Here is a 14,130-nt window from a genome sequence, read left to right on the forward strand (position 1 = left end):
GCAAAGAGCGATACAGGAAAATTAGTAAATGTCTAAGATGCCCCTTGGTGGGGGGATGTTTGCCTAACAGGTTTTTAAGTTTAACCTTTCAGTGGGCAGGCAGCAGTGAAGTGGGAGGGGAAGGAAGTGCAGAGAACATAAACTAGCCAGATCCTAGTAGCTATGACAGCTAGGAAAACAACATAATTATATCTCCCTATTAACTGCTTGAACAGGTCAGGGAGAAAGATAAGGCTTCTACTGATATGATTCTTTTGGAGTAGTAGGACTTTTCACATGCATCTGATTTGGTTTGGAGTAGTAGGACCTTTCGCATGCATCTGGCTGGTACATGTCTGCAAACCTAGGCTCTCATCCTCTTTGGAGCTCCCAGGTTCCTTGACATCGTTCCCCACCAAGCTTTTACTTCCTTCATATATCTACCCCTCAAAACTACACTTTCCATCAGCCCCCTTGCCAATAACAACTACTTTTGGATGGCAGCTTCCTGCATTAACCAAGTATTCTTACAAACTAATTATTAATTAGCCCATGAATGGATGCTTGGAGCCCAAGGGAAATTATTCTGATATCCTTTTCCTCCTGCCTGCATCTGGGACTCACCTCTGTGTTCAAATAGCAAGCTAATGCTCTGTAATAATGGGGGAGACACCTGTGTTCCCATACTCACGGCCCTTTCTAACCTTAGTTTGGGTGGAAGGTGTCCAAAGTGATGGAGCTCTAGGGTCCTGAGAGAAGAAGCAATGTCTGTCTCCAGCTTCCCCAGATCTTATAAATCTGTTGCAGGTGGGTGAGTGGGTATTTGCTGGAGTTAATAGGAGTTTTAACAGTTCTGTCCTTTCTCTCTGACAGAATCACTATTTCTATAACCAATTCTCTACCCTCTCAATTTAATATCTGCCTAGAACAAAGACTCATTCGACCTACCTCATCCTTAGTAGTAGATGTGAAGATATCTTGAAATCTTTTAGGTATTTTATTCTGAATACTTATCATTAATATAGCCAAAGCTTGAAATCTAAGAAGAATTTTAATCTGCTACTAGATTTGATGCTTCAATCTCTTTTAGTAGTCACCGTTATTTTAAATAAATAATAATGTGTAATGTTGCAGATGGTTTGTGATTTATGTGTCACTGTTTATTATATGATTATTTCCAAGAGGCACAAATATCAGTTATGCTCCAACAGAGAACCAAAGGAGGCTCTTTTGGGGATCCTTAGTCCTTCAGTAGCACTCACCTGATCTGAAAGAGAAAGAAAGAATGACTTGGTGGGGTCCCTCCCACAGTCCCTTGATACAACTTTCCTGGTATTCAATGTGCTGCTACTTTTAGGATTATAGAAATGGAAAGAACTTTAAAGATCCTTTTTCCAGGTGAGGAAATGGGAGAACTTATTGCTTATTGAATTGAACTGAATAAACTTTATAGAAGAGGCTCAATGGTAAAGAATAGGAAAAGCTGGAAATCAGATAAAAGTCATTTCATCCAGGGAAGGTTGAAATATGCACTTCTGCCACTGTTAAGGGCTAGAGGAACAAAGGGAGAAATTTAATATTCCCCTTAAAAAGGCAGGAGCAATATGTAGTATAGGGGAAAGGTAACATTAATTGTAATCTAAAGATTCGAGTTCAAATTTTGTTTCATTCCCTTACTCATTTACTTACTGGTTACTTAATCTCTGTGTATCAATGTCCTCATCAGTCAAATGGAAATGATAATTTCATTTTTGTTATCTACCTCCCAAGACTGATGTGAAGAAAAGACAAAATTTTTTGTACTTGGATTCCCCCTTTGTATTTTGTGTACCCATCACCTGGCCATATTTTATTTCTTATTTATTTTTGTATATGTTTTAACCTGCTTCTAGATTTAATACTTCAAGAAGGCAAAGGGTCTCTCTTACCTTTCTTTGCATTTCTCTGAAAGCCTAGCACAGTGCTCTGCACACTTAGTAAATAGAATGAAAAAAAGAAAGAGGAAGAAAAAGAGAAAGGGAGAGAAAGAAAAGGGGAAGGAAAGAGGAAGGAAAAGAGGGAGAGAACCAAAGTGCAGTGTAAGTTAGAGTGTCCAGTGACTTTAGTTTCACCCAGGAACAAGGCCATTACGTTTCACAGCAGCTCATGGCATCCTTCATGCAGAGACAAGTCTCACACTGGCTGTTTTGCCATTTGGAGCCCAACTTGTATATTTTATTATCAGTTTCATCAATGCATTTATTTCTGGGACCTATTAAAAAAGATACACAACAAAGTCATTTCCATTCCATTTTTATGAATAATTCCAGCCTAATCCAAAAAGAATTAGATGAACATATGATAGGGGATTTTGATAGTTTCTTATTAACTGAGAACTTCTTTTTTAAAAGACAACCTTAAAAAAATTTTTTTTTAACTTAAATGCGAATAAGAAAAAACAAAATAGAAAAAGAAACATGGAAAAAAGAAAAAAACTGAAAAACACTCCCATGTGCCCAGCTGAACATCAGGAAGAATTCAAAGCATGTAACAATAAATTTCCATTTCATGAAAACATATAATAATATCAGGTATTGCATTAATAACTGTCCATCTTTTCTTTGCTTCCTTGTAGATTTTCTGCTGTGAATTTTTACCTTATTCACTTTTCCCCCTTTCCTGCCCTCCACCTCCCCAAGTTTAGTTAAACACACACACACACACACACACACATATATATATATATATATGACATGTACATATGTATATGTCTACATAGACACACATATGCGTATATGCACACATGTATGCCTATATATATATATATATAGCATACACAAAATACTTATACATACACATATACACATACACTCACATACATCTAAAACAATTTTATATAGCTGACATATAATGTAAGTGTTAGTCTTGATCAAATCTTTTTTAAGTTTGTCATTGTTTGAGATCAATGCTTACTATCTCTGCCTTTTTTCCAATAAATTTTACTTCTGGTCATTGTTATAATGTTTGTATATATCTTTTATTTCATATCCCTATTAACTCTTCTGCTTTACTTCTACCTGTTAATTTGTCTTTCTATTACTTAACCTCTCCAACACCCCCACACATACTCCAGGAGAGCTTCTTAAGAGCAGAACTCTTTTATTTCCCTTTTTTAATATGCCTATTATTTAGCACAGTGCTTGGCACATAGCACACAGTTAATAAGTGCTTGCTGATTGACTAACAGACTGAATCTGGTTAAAATTTAATTTCTTTTGCATCTTGCCAAAATAATAATGATGTTAACTATATTTTAAGATCTGTGATTTTATCAGTGTGAGTGCTCAATGCAGCAATTCCACTGATCGTATATCCAGAACCTACACTGGTTTTATGCCCTGGGATAAAAAGCACCGAATCAGAGGGATGAATGATGGAGAGAGAACAATACAATGGGTCCCCTGTAAGAAAACAGAAAATATGCCCTCTCTACCCTTGTAATAGCTCTCCTTTCAGGTCCCTTTTCCTCCTCATGTAGCAGCCAGCTTGGATAAGGCTCAGGCTTTCTTGTCCTGATGCTTGGATTATTGTAAGTATCCTTTTAAAGGTTTCATGGTTTTCCTTGTCCAAATTTCTCCTCATTGCAGTCTATCTTTACTCAGTCTCAAAACAGATTTTCTTAAACCTCAGTTCTTACCATGTCATAACCCTACTCAACAAATTCTATTGCATCTAGGATCAACTATGAAATCCTCAGTTTGTATTTCAAAACTGTGCTCCTTCTACCTTTATAATCTTATTATAATTCATTTCTGTCTGCCTACTTTCTGTTCAGTTACACTGACTTTCTTAATAGTTCCTGGAACATAATAGCCCCTTTCTGGATTCCATGCCTTTGTCCTACTATACTTAGAAGATTCTCCTTTCTTGTCTCATATTCATTCAAATTTCACCTTCTGCAAGAGGATTTTTCCAGTTTCCTTTATCCCTGAGACTACTTTCCTCAATGCTGCTATTCACTTTTCTCTGAAATACCTTCCATTTACATGACATATATCTTCTATGTTTTGGGTGAATATACTTGTTGGCTCTCCCATTAGACCTGGGGCTCCTTCAGGATAAGAATTAGATTTTTTTTCTCCTTTTGTTGTCTCCCAGCACTTACCTGGGGCCTGGCACATAATAAATGCTTGATGAAAGATTTATAAATGTAAAGTAATTTCAAGAGATGATTACTAAGGTGGTGATTATAATAATATCAAGAAAAGGTTTTCTAGTAAGTTCCACCAGAATAGTGTTTTAAAGAAATTTAGGGACTGAGACAGGCAGAAATGGGGGAAAGTAGCCCAGGGGTGGGACTGAGAGGACCTTTGTAAAAGCACAGGGAACACCTGCTCATTTCATCCATGCACATCCATGTTCTTTACTAGGCTGTCTATGATCGAAAACCTTATTACCCTGTGGCCAACCTGATGATGAGTCTCTCCAAAGGGAGTTAGGTCATTGATCAAAGGCTAGAAACACACAGTTAATCAATATTCCTTTGCTGAAAGTTAGGAGAAACTTCCAGAGCCAGTGCTCTATTGGGATAACCTTTGAAAAATCTGGAATCATGAAGTGCAAAGGGGCTGGAAAAAAGGAGGGAGGAAGGATGGAAACAGAAAGAGCCTATGGAAATAGCCAGCGGCTAAGAAGAGATGAAGGAGGGCAGGTAAGAGGAGCCAGAAAAGTGATCAGACCGTGGGCTCCTCTGGGACCGGAGGCTCACTTCTTTTTGCAAGTCCTTGTATCCCCTGAGCTAAGCACAGCACCTGTCACGGACCAAGTGCTTGATAAGTGACTTCTGGTGGTCGAAGGGAGAATGAAGGAAATGGGGAAACTGACTGGAAATGGGAGCAGGAACAGTGGGTCCTTTGAGATTTTGAACCCAATTAACTACGTAGTAATGCCCTCAACAGAGAGCGGGAGGAATTTGAAGGAGTGGCAGGATTCTGGGGAATTTTATGAGTTTTCTTTTGGACCTTTGGGTCTGAGATGCCTCTGGGAGAAGCAGGCGAACAGATGTCACCAGCTGGTGATGTGGGAGGGAAGCTCAGTGCAAATGTATAGGAAACTTGGATTAGCTATAACCATATGGAAGTCATCTTAAGAGAAATGAAAATAAAGTCCACAGGTATCCCTAAATTACTGAAACTTTAATGGGCAGAATTTCAGATAACAGAATGTAAGAAATTGTTAGGTAGATCTGCACCTTTCAAATCTCCCCATCTGAATAACCCTTCTTTATCACAACCACCTGTAGTGATGGGAACTTTGCTTCTCTTATAAGTCTCTTCTAGGTTTTAACCTAGGCAACCAGGCAACATTTCAAAGCAGGGAATAATTTCCCCTGGTGATTTTTTCTTACCAAACTTTGAGATCCTGCGAAGTTGTACTCTATAACAGTATCCGTGGGTCAGTGCCAGGGCAGAGCACAGCAACATCAGAACCATCAGACGCTCCTGCAATGATTAGCTAACATTGAAAAACACATCGAATAACCACCTATTCCTGCCAATCCAATGGGTGCCCCAAAGAGCTCCGGTTCTTCTAGCCAACATTTTACTCCACATGTATCTTCCTCTATTAAGATATAAGCTTCATGAAGGCAGGTACCATGTCTCTTTTAGAATTGAATCCTTAGGCTTAGCACATTACCTGGTATGAGTAATGCTTATTCATTCATTCATTCATTTAATCAATAATTTATTCATTAATAAATAAAATTAAGTAAATGATTAATTCATTTAATAAGTTGAAGGAAAAATCCAGAGAATTCAAAGGAATCAGAAATCCTTTTTTTCTTTTTAATTATAATTTTATATTTCCCCACACCTACTCATAAAATAATTTTAACATTTGTTTTTAAAACTTTGAGTTCCAAATTCTCTCCCTTATTCCCTCCTTGCCCCAACCCTTCATTGAGAAGGCACATGTAAAGTTATGCACATTTCCATAACAGTCGTTGTAAAAGAAAACATATATTCTTTTCTGTCCAAAAAACTCCCCAAAAACCTCAAGAAAAATAACATTTAAAAAATATGCTTTAGTCTATATTCAGTTCTTTCTCTGAGTATAAATAACATTTTTCATCATAAATCTCTGAGAGTTATTTTGCATCATTGTATTGCTGAAAATAGCAAAGTCATTCACAGCTGATCATCTTTTATTATTGCTGTTTGTACACTACATTTTACTTTGCATCAGCTCATGAAAGTTTTTCTAGGTTTTTCTGAGAGCATCTTACATTTCTTATAGCAAAATAGTATTTTATAATAACCACATATCAAAATTTGTTCTGCCATTCCCCAATTGATCAGCATCCCCTTAATTTTTACTGAGAAAAGAACTATTGTAAATATTGGTAGTGCTGTTGGCAGATCAAAGGATTTGCATGAATTTATAGCCCTTTGGGTATAGTTCCAAGTTGCTCTATAAAAAGATTGAATCAGTTCACAATTCCACCAACAATAATGCATTAATGTCTCATTTTTCTCACATTCCCCCTAATATTTGTCATTTTCTGTCCTATTAGCCAATGTAATAGGTATGAGATTGTAAATCAGAATTGTTTTAATTTGCATTTCTCCAATGAATAATGAGCATATTTTTTCATATAATTATAAATCCTTGATTACTTCATATGAAAACTTCATATCTTTTGATTATTTATCAATTGGAGAATGGCTCTCATTTTTTTTTATAAATTTGAAAAATTCATATGTTTGAGAAGCGAGATCTTTATCAGGGAAACTTGCTTCAAAAATCCTTTTCACAATTAAATTGACCCTATTTATTCTATTCTTTCTTTCTCCTTTCATCCTGTCTTTCCTCAAAAGTGTTTTGTTTCTACCTATCCCTCTCCCCCCCCCCCCCAGTAGGCCCTCCCTTTTATCATTTCCGGCCTTCTGAAATCTCTTCCCCTCCTGCAGGGTAAAATAGATTTCTGTACCCAGTTGTATAGGTATGTTATTTTCTCTTTGAGTCAATTCTGATAAGAGTAAGGTTCACTCTCCCTCTTCCCTTCCACTGTAAAAGCTTTTTATTGCCTCTTTTATGGCAGATAATTTGTACCATTCTACCTTTCCCTTTTCCTTTCTCCCAGTACATTCCTCTCTCATCCCTTAATTTTATGTTTTTTAGATATTATCCTTTAATATTCAACTTATAACTCCCTTATGATTTCCCTTTCCTGATTATACCCCCTTGTGCTTTTCCTGAGCCCTATTATGTGAAAATCAAATTTTCTATTCAGCTCTGGTTTTTTCATCACAAATGCTTGAAAATCCATTCTCTACCTCTCACCCCCAAAGAATTATACTCAGTTTTGCTGGGTAGGTGATTCTTGGTTGTAATCCTAGCTCTTTTGCTCTATGGAATATCATATTCCAAGATTTCTTATCTTTTAATGTAGAAGGTGCTAAATTTTGTGTATCCTGACTATAACTCCACTGAACTTGGATTGTTTCTTTCTGAAGACTTGCAGTATTTTCTCCTTGACTTGGGAGTTCAAGAATTTGGTTATAATATTCTTAGGAGTTTTCATCTTGGGAGCCCTTTCAGGAGGTGATCAGTGGATTCTTTCAATTTCTATTTTACTTTCTGTCTCTAGAAAATCAAGACAGTTTTCCTGGATAATTTCTTAAAATATAAGTACTACACTGTTTTTTTTTAATCATGAACTTCAGGTAGTTCAATAATTTTAAAATTATCTCTCCTGGATTTATTTTCCAAGTCAGGTATTTTTCCAATGATATATTTCTATTTTTTTCATTTTTAAAAATTTTGTTTCATTATCTCTTAATTTCTCATAAAGTCATTACCTTCTATTTCTCATTTATAATTTTTAAGGAATTATTTTCCTCAGGAGTTTTTGTTCCTCCCTTTCCATTTGATCAATTTTGCTTTTTTCAGGCATTTTTTGCTCACTGACTTTTTGCACTTTCTTTTGCATCTCTCTCACTCCACCATTTCTGAAAATCATGAAGACAAACTTAAGCTTGACAGAGAGGTACTATTTCTACTACTGGAGGCTATCCATAAGTAGAATGGACTGTTTTGGGAGATGGTCTGTTCCTCTTCTTCACTGGCATTTTTTTTTTTTTAGCAGAAGCTACATGATTGCTATTGGGAGGCCAGTTCGGACTCAGATAGAGTTTGAACTCAAAGCCTGTGAGGTTCTTTGCAAATCAGATTCTGTGATCCGGTGAAATAATTGGGGAATGCAGACCATTAATATAAAACTAGCAAGGAGGTGGTAGGTAGGCAAACCAATCAAGGAAAAGGTATCAAAGAAAAGTTAGATAAAATTGCACTTATTTCTCTAAGGAAATTATGTTGAATAGTTTAGGTCTAGAATGTATTTCAGAGTTAGGGAATTTTTATGTCATGTTTTAGAATTAAATAATAGTTCTTACTAACTCAGTGTAATGATTATTTTTAAAAGACCATATTCTATGGTCCAGAAACAAGAAATCCCAAGGCACTAATGATTTCTCAAGGTTATACTGATTCTGAAAGGATCGTACCACAAAACTTATGTTTTCAAAAACTAGATATATGTCAGAGGTTAGTAGTAATGTGAATAAATAGGAATTCCCCTAGATGAGCCTGGTGAAAGTTAAATGGTAAATGACAAAGAGAAACCAGGAAGTTGTTTGAGTCCTCCCACTTTCCCTTGGAAACAACATGAAAACAAGCCTCTGAATAAATTCTGAAATGACATACCCTAAGAAGAGATGAAATTAAAGAATTTTGCAACACAAGATAGCTTGGAAGTACTTCAGGAAAGATCAGTTTCACTTGGGTGAAATGGGAACACAGCCCAGCTCAGATGTATCTGGGCAAGCTGGTCTTAGCACAGGATGAACCAATAGGCAAGATTCCTGGTCTGGACTCAATAGCAGACCAGTGGGGTAGCCTCCAGGCCCAGCTTGAGAAACTAAAGGACAAAATGCAGGACTGGGGGGCTAGCCCCAGTGCTGGGAGTATTGTCACCAAATACAAGTGGTCTCTGTTCTCAAAACTACACAAGAAACTCGGAATAGTCCTCCCATGCCTCAGGAACTGAGCTCAGCCTTAAAGTTGCTCGAGAGAAAAATAAAGAAGAAATAAAGATAATGAGCAAGAAAGAAAAAAGAACTTTGACGACAGAAAGCTACTATGGAGACAGGGAAGACCAAAACACCAACTCAGAAGGCGACAAAATGTGAAACCAGAAAGGAGAATATGAAGTGGTCTCATGCCCAGAGAGCCTTTTTGGAAGAGCTTACAAAGGATTTTAAACATCAAATAAGAGAGGTAGAAGAAAAATTAGAAAAAGAAATGAGGTACACAAGAGAGAGTCAACAACTTGGAAAAAGAAGGACAAAATTGATTGAAGAAAACAACACTTTAATAAGTAGAATTAGCCAAATAGAAAAGGACATACAAAACCTGGCTGAAGAAAAGGATACATTAAAAACTAGAACTGGCAAATGGAACCAAATGATTCTATGAGACAACAATAATCAGTCAAACAAAATAAAAAGAATGAAAAAATAGAAGAAAATATAAAATATCTCATTGGAAAAATAACCAAACTAGAAAATAGATCCAGGAGACATAATTTAAGCCACAAGTAAAAAAAAAAAAAAAACCAGCCTGGAAGCATCTTTCAAGAAATCATCAAAGAAAACTTACTTGATATGCTAGAACTAGAGAACAAAATAGTCATTGAAAGAATCCCATTGGTGAAAAAAAAAAAAAAAAAAAAAAAAAAAAAGCAAAGGAATGTGGCCTAGCCATACGAGACCTAAAACTATATTATAAAGCATCAGTCATCAAAACCATTTGGCTAAAAAATACAGTGGTGGATCAGTGGAATAGGTTAGATTCATAAGACCATATAATCAATGACTATAGTAATCTATTATTTGATAGTAGATTCTATTTTTTTAGGTTACTCTTCAACAAAAATTACTGGGAAAATTGGAAAATAATATGGCAGAAACTAGGCATAGACCAACATCTTACAACTATACCAAGATAAGGTCAAAATAGCTACATGATTTAGACATAAAGGGGAATACTGTGAGCAAATTAGAAGATCAAGAGATAGTTTACCCATCAGATCTTAGGAGAAGTGAGAATTTATGACCAGACAAGAAATAGTACTATGAAATACATGAATAAACCTGATAACATTAAATTTTAAAAGTTTTGCACAAACAAAACCAATACAGCCAAGATTATAAGGGAAGCAGAAATCTGGGAAACAATTTTTACAATCCATGTTTCTGATAAAGGCCTCATTTCTAAGAATTCAAGTAATTCCCCAGTCAACAAATGGTCATAGGATACGAAGATGAAGATATTTAAGCCATCTATAGTCATATAAAAATTCCCTAAAGCACTATTAGTTGGACAGACACAAATTCAAACAACTTTGAGGTACAACCTTATACCTCTCAGATTGGCTAAACAGAAAAAGATAATGACAAATGTTGGAGGGAATGTGAAAAAACAGGGATACTGATACATTGTTGGTGGAATTGTGAGCTGATCCAGTCATTCTGGAGAGCAATTTGAAACTATGCCCAAAGAGCTATAAAACCATGCATACCTCTCTTGATTTAGCAGTGCCATTACTGGATCTGTATTCCAAAGAAATCATAAAATAAAAAGGGAAAAGGACCCACATGTGCAAAAATGCTTGTAGCAGCTCTTTTTGTGATGGTAAAGGAATGGAAAATGAGTGCATATTCATTGCTTGGGGAATGAATGAATAAGTTATGTTATGATATAATGGAATATAATTATTCTATAAGAATATATATCTATATCATATATCTATTATATATTATATAACTATATAAAATAATATTATGTATTATAGATATATAAACAATATATATCTGTAATATATAATAGAATATATAAGAATCTATAAGAATGGAACAGACTGATTTCAGAAAAGGCTGTAAAGACTTATGGGAACTGATGCTGAGTGAAGCAAGCAATACCAGGAAAGTACACAGCAACAACAGGATTGTGTGAGGCCCAACTATCATACACTTTGTTCTTTCAGCATTTCAATGATCTAAGGCAATTCCAATAAACTTTTGCCATTTGTAGTCAGAGAAAGAAATTTGGAAATTACAGAATGAAACATACTATTTTTACTTTTCTTTCTCATTGTTTTTCCCTTTTATTCTGATTTTTCTTTTCTAACAAGATTCATATGGAAATATGTTCAAAATAAATGTACCTGTATATCAGATTGCTTGCTAGAATGGAGAGGGGGAAGAAAAGGGAGGGAAGGAGAAAAAAAAAATTGGAATTCAAAATCTTACAAGAATGAATTTTGAAAACCATCTTTACATATAATTGATTAAAATAATATAGTATTAAATTAAAAATTAAAGAATATGAAAATAGAAAAATGTTAAAATGGCTATGACCTTCTGCTCAGAATATAGACATGAAGTGATAGAATTGGTGAAAATGATGAATTCAGTCACTGCATCTCACTGAGCAAATTTCACATGTCTGCATATTTTAGTGATTCTCCATTGATAATTATTTTGCTTTTCAGGGACATGAAGAACCCATGTGTGCTGTTAGTTCTTTACAACTCAGTAAATTTTTAATGAGAGCAGTTTTGTTTTGCTTGCTAACAACAACAGCAACACATAAATAACACAGCAAAAACAGCAGAGGAAGAGAAGGAAAGGGGGTGGGGTGGGAAATGGGGAAAACAAGAGATGAACTGGAATTTCTTCCAACATATTTATATACCTTACACATTTGGTCCCACCTCATGAGGTAGGCCCAGTAAGTATAATGAAGCCTTTCCCATGCAGGTCCTTCGGAGGCAGAGAAAGTTTTGCTTTTTAGTAGGTAATAACTAAGATAGTTTGTCTTTGCCCTAGGAAAGAACTAACAGCACGTGGGGGGTCTTCTAGCCCCCAAACACAAAGGGAGGCAACATTTGTAATGGAGCAGGGCTAAACAAGAATATTGTAACTCACCATTCCTGGTAGTGTAAATCTGATGAACAGAGCAAGGTTTACAGTTGTTTCCCGGAGGAGGGAAGATGGTTTGAAAAGGCTCAGAGGCTGCTTTTATAGGGAGGAGCAGTCAGTCACATGGAAAGAAGGCTTGCCAAAAACAGAGGAGAGAGGTTTAAGGGAAAAAAGGATCATTTTGTGTGTATGTTTACTAATATTATTTACTAACTTGGAATAGCACAGGCCAGAATCAGGTGAGCACTTATATACACATATGCTTGTAAATGTATATGATCTCTCTCTTTTTTACATTTAGACTTGCTTTTCTTTTTAAATTTGGAGTTTTAAATTTTTTCCTTCCCTCTCACTGCCCCTCCCATGCCCACTGAGAAGACATACAATATATCAATTATATATGTGAAATCATGCAAAATATATTAGCCATATTTCCCCCCCACACAAAGTAAGACAATTACAGTGAGAAACATACTTCAGTTTGAACTCAGAGTTGGTCAATTCTCTCTCTGGAAGTGGATAGCATTTTTTTTTTTTAATCATGAGTCCTTTATAATTGTCTTGGCTCAATGTATTGATCAGAGTAGTCAAGTCTTTCACATTTGATCATCACTGCAACATTGTTCTTATTGTGCACAATGAACTCTTGGTTCTTCTCATTTCACTTTGTATCAATTCACATAGTTTTTGCCATGTTTTTCTGAAACTATTCCCATTGTCATTTCTTATAGCCCAATAGTATTCCATCACAATTGTAATATTCTCTTCTCTAAAACTTAATGTTCTCTGGTAGCAGGTTTTTTGGGGGGCTTCTGGGAGCAGCCTTCTTTCAGTTCAAAGTAATAATCACCACAAATGCAGTCAGGAGTTAAAGTCCAAATCCTTTATTGTTTCCTTCAAAATAGCCCAGTTAGTTTTCTTAGAGGCCTATCTCTCTCCTTGGTTCTGAGAGCTCTTGCTGCTAGTCCTTTGTCTCTTCCAGCTTCAGCCTCTAGCTCCTTCCGAATCTCTCCAGCCAGCACAAGGGTGGAAGTTGGAATAAATCTGTCTCCTCCTCCGAGAGTGGGCTTGTCCTTCTGGTCCTCATGTCCCCGACTGAATCCTGGTTGAGGCTCCTAGCTTATATATGCTCTCTTAAAGGTGTGAATCTTGTGGAACTGTACTAAGTTCTAAGTACATTAGTGAACTAGAGAACTGTTAAGTAGCATGCTAAATTAGATAACCGACAGCACTTTGTAAGAATCCTAACACACAATGATATGCCCACAGCTATTTCATCTATTCCCCAGCTGATTTTAGCATCTATCTCCTCAATTTCCAATTCTTTGTCTCCAGCTGCTTATAAATATTTTGTACATAGGTCCTTTTCCTTTGATCTCTTTGTAATATAGACCTGGTAGTGATATTGCTAGTTCAAAAGGTAGACCTAATTTTATAGCCTTTTGGACCCAAATTATTCTCCAGAATGGTTGACCTAATTCACTACTCCACCAGCAGCTCATTAATATAGTTATTTCTTCCTTATCTCCACCAGAATTTATCATTATTTATAGGTATGAGGCAATACCTCAGGGTTGTTTTAATTTGCATTTCTGTAATCAATAGTGATTTAAAGCATTTTTCATATAACAATAGATACCTTTAATTTCTTCTTCTAAAAACTACCTGTTTATAACCTTTGACAATGAATCAATTGGAGAATGACTCTTATTAGTATAAATTTAACTCCATTTTATATATACATATTATATATGCATGTATACGTATGTATATTTATTTATATTTTTTCATATATATACATATATTTGAGAAATGAGGACTTTATCAGAAAAAATTATTGTAAAACTTTTGATATTACTTCATTGTTATGGTATCTTTTAGCAAAATGTAATTTTCCTGATTAACCTTTTAATAAGGTCTATTTATGATTTTGTTTTCTCTGACATCATGATTGCTATCTTTGTTTTTTGTTTTCCTTCAGCTGAAGCATATTAGATTCTACTCTTAACTCTTAAATTCTGTTTGTGTATTTCTGTTTCAGGTGTTTCTTGTAAATAATATATTGTAGGATTCTGGTTTATAACTCATTCTGCTATCTATTTTATGATTACTATTTCATTCTATACCA

General features: G+C 35.5%; 1 long non-coding RNA gene across 1 annotated transcript; it reads right to left on the reverse strand.

The window, feature by feature from the left end:
- Window positions 1–1,117: 1,117 nt before the first annotated feature.
- Window positions 1,118–12,113, reverse strand: LOC127552406 (uncharacterized). The gene is made up of 4 exons (XR_007951367.1): window positions 12,009–12,113; window positions 5,366–5,459; window positions 2,110–2,230; window positions 1,118–1,246 (listed from the first exon to the last, which is right to left on the reverse strand). It is a non-coding gene; the product is annotated as an uncharacterized LOC127552406 (long non-coding RNA).
- Between the last annotated feature and the right edge of the window lie 2,017 nt (window positions 12,114–14,130).

Source organism: Antechinus flavipes, chromosome 2 (genome assembly GCF_016432865.1).
Source record: "Antechinus flavipes isolate AdamAnt ecotype Samford, QLD, Australia chromosome 2, AdamAnt_v2, whole genome shotgun sequence".
Lineage (NCBI taxonomy): Eukaryota > Metazoa > Chordata > Mammalia > Dasyuromorphia > Dasyuridae > Antechinus > Antechinus flavipes.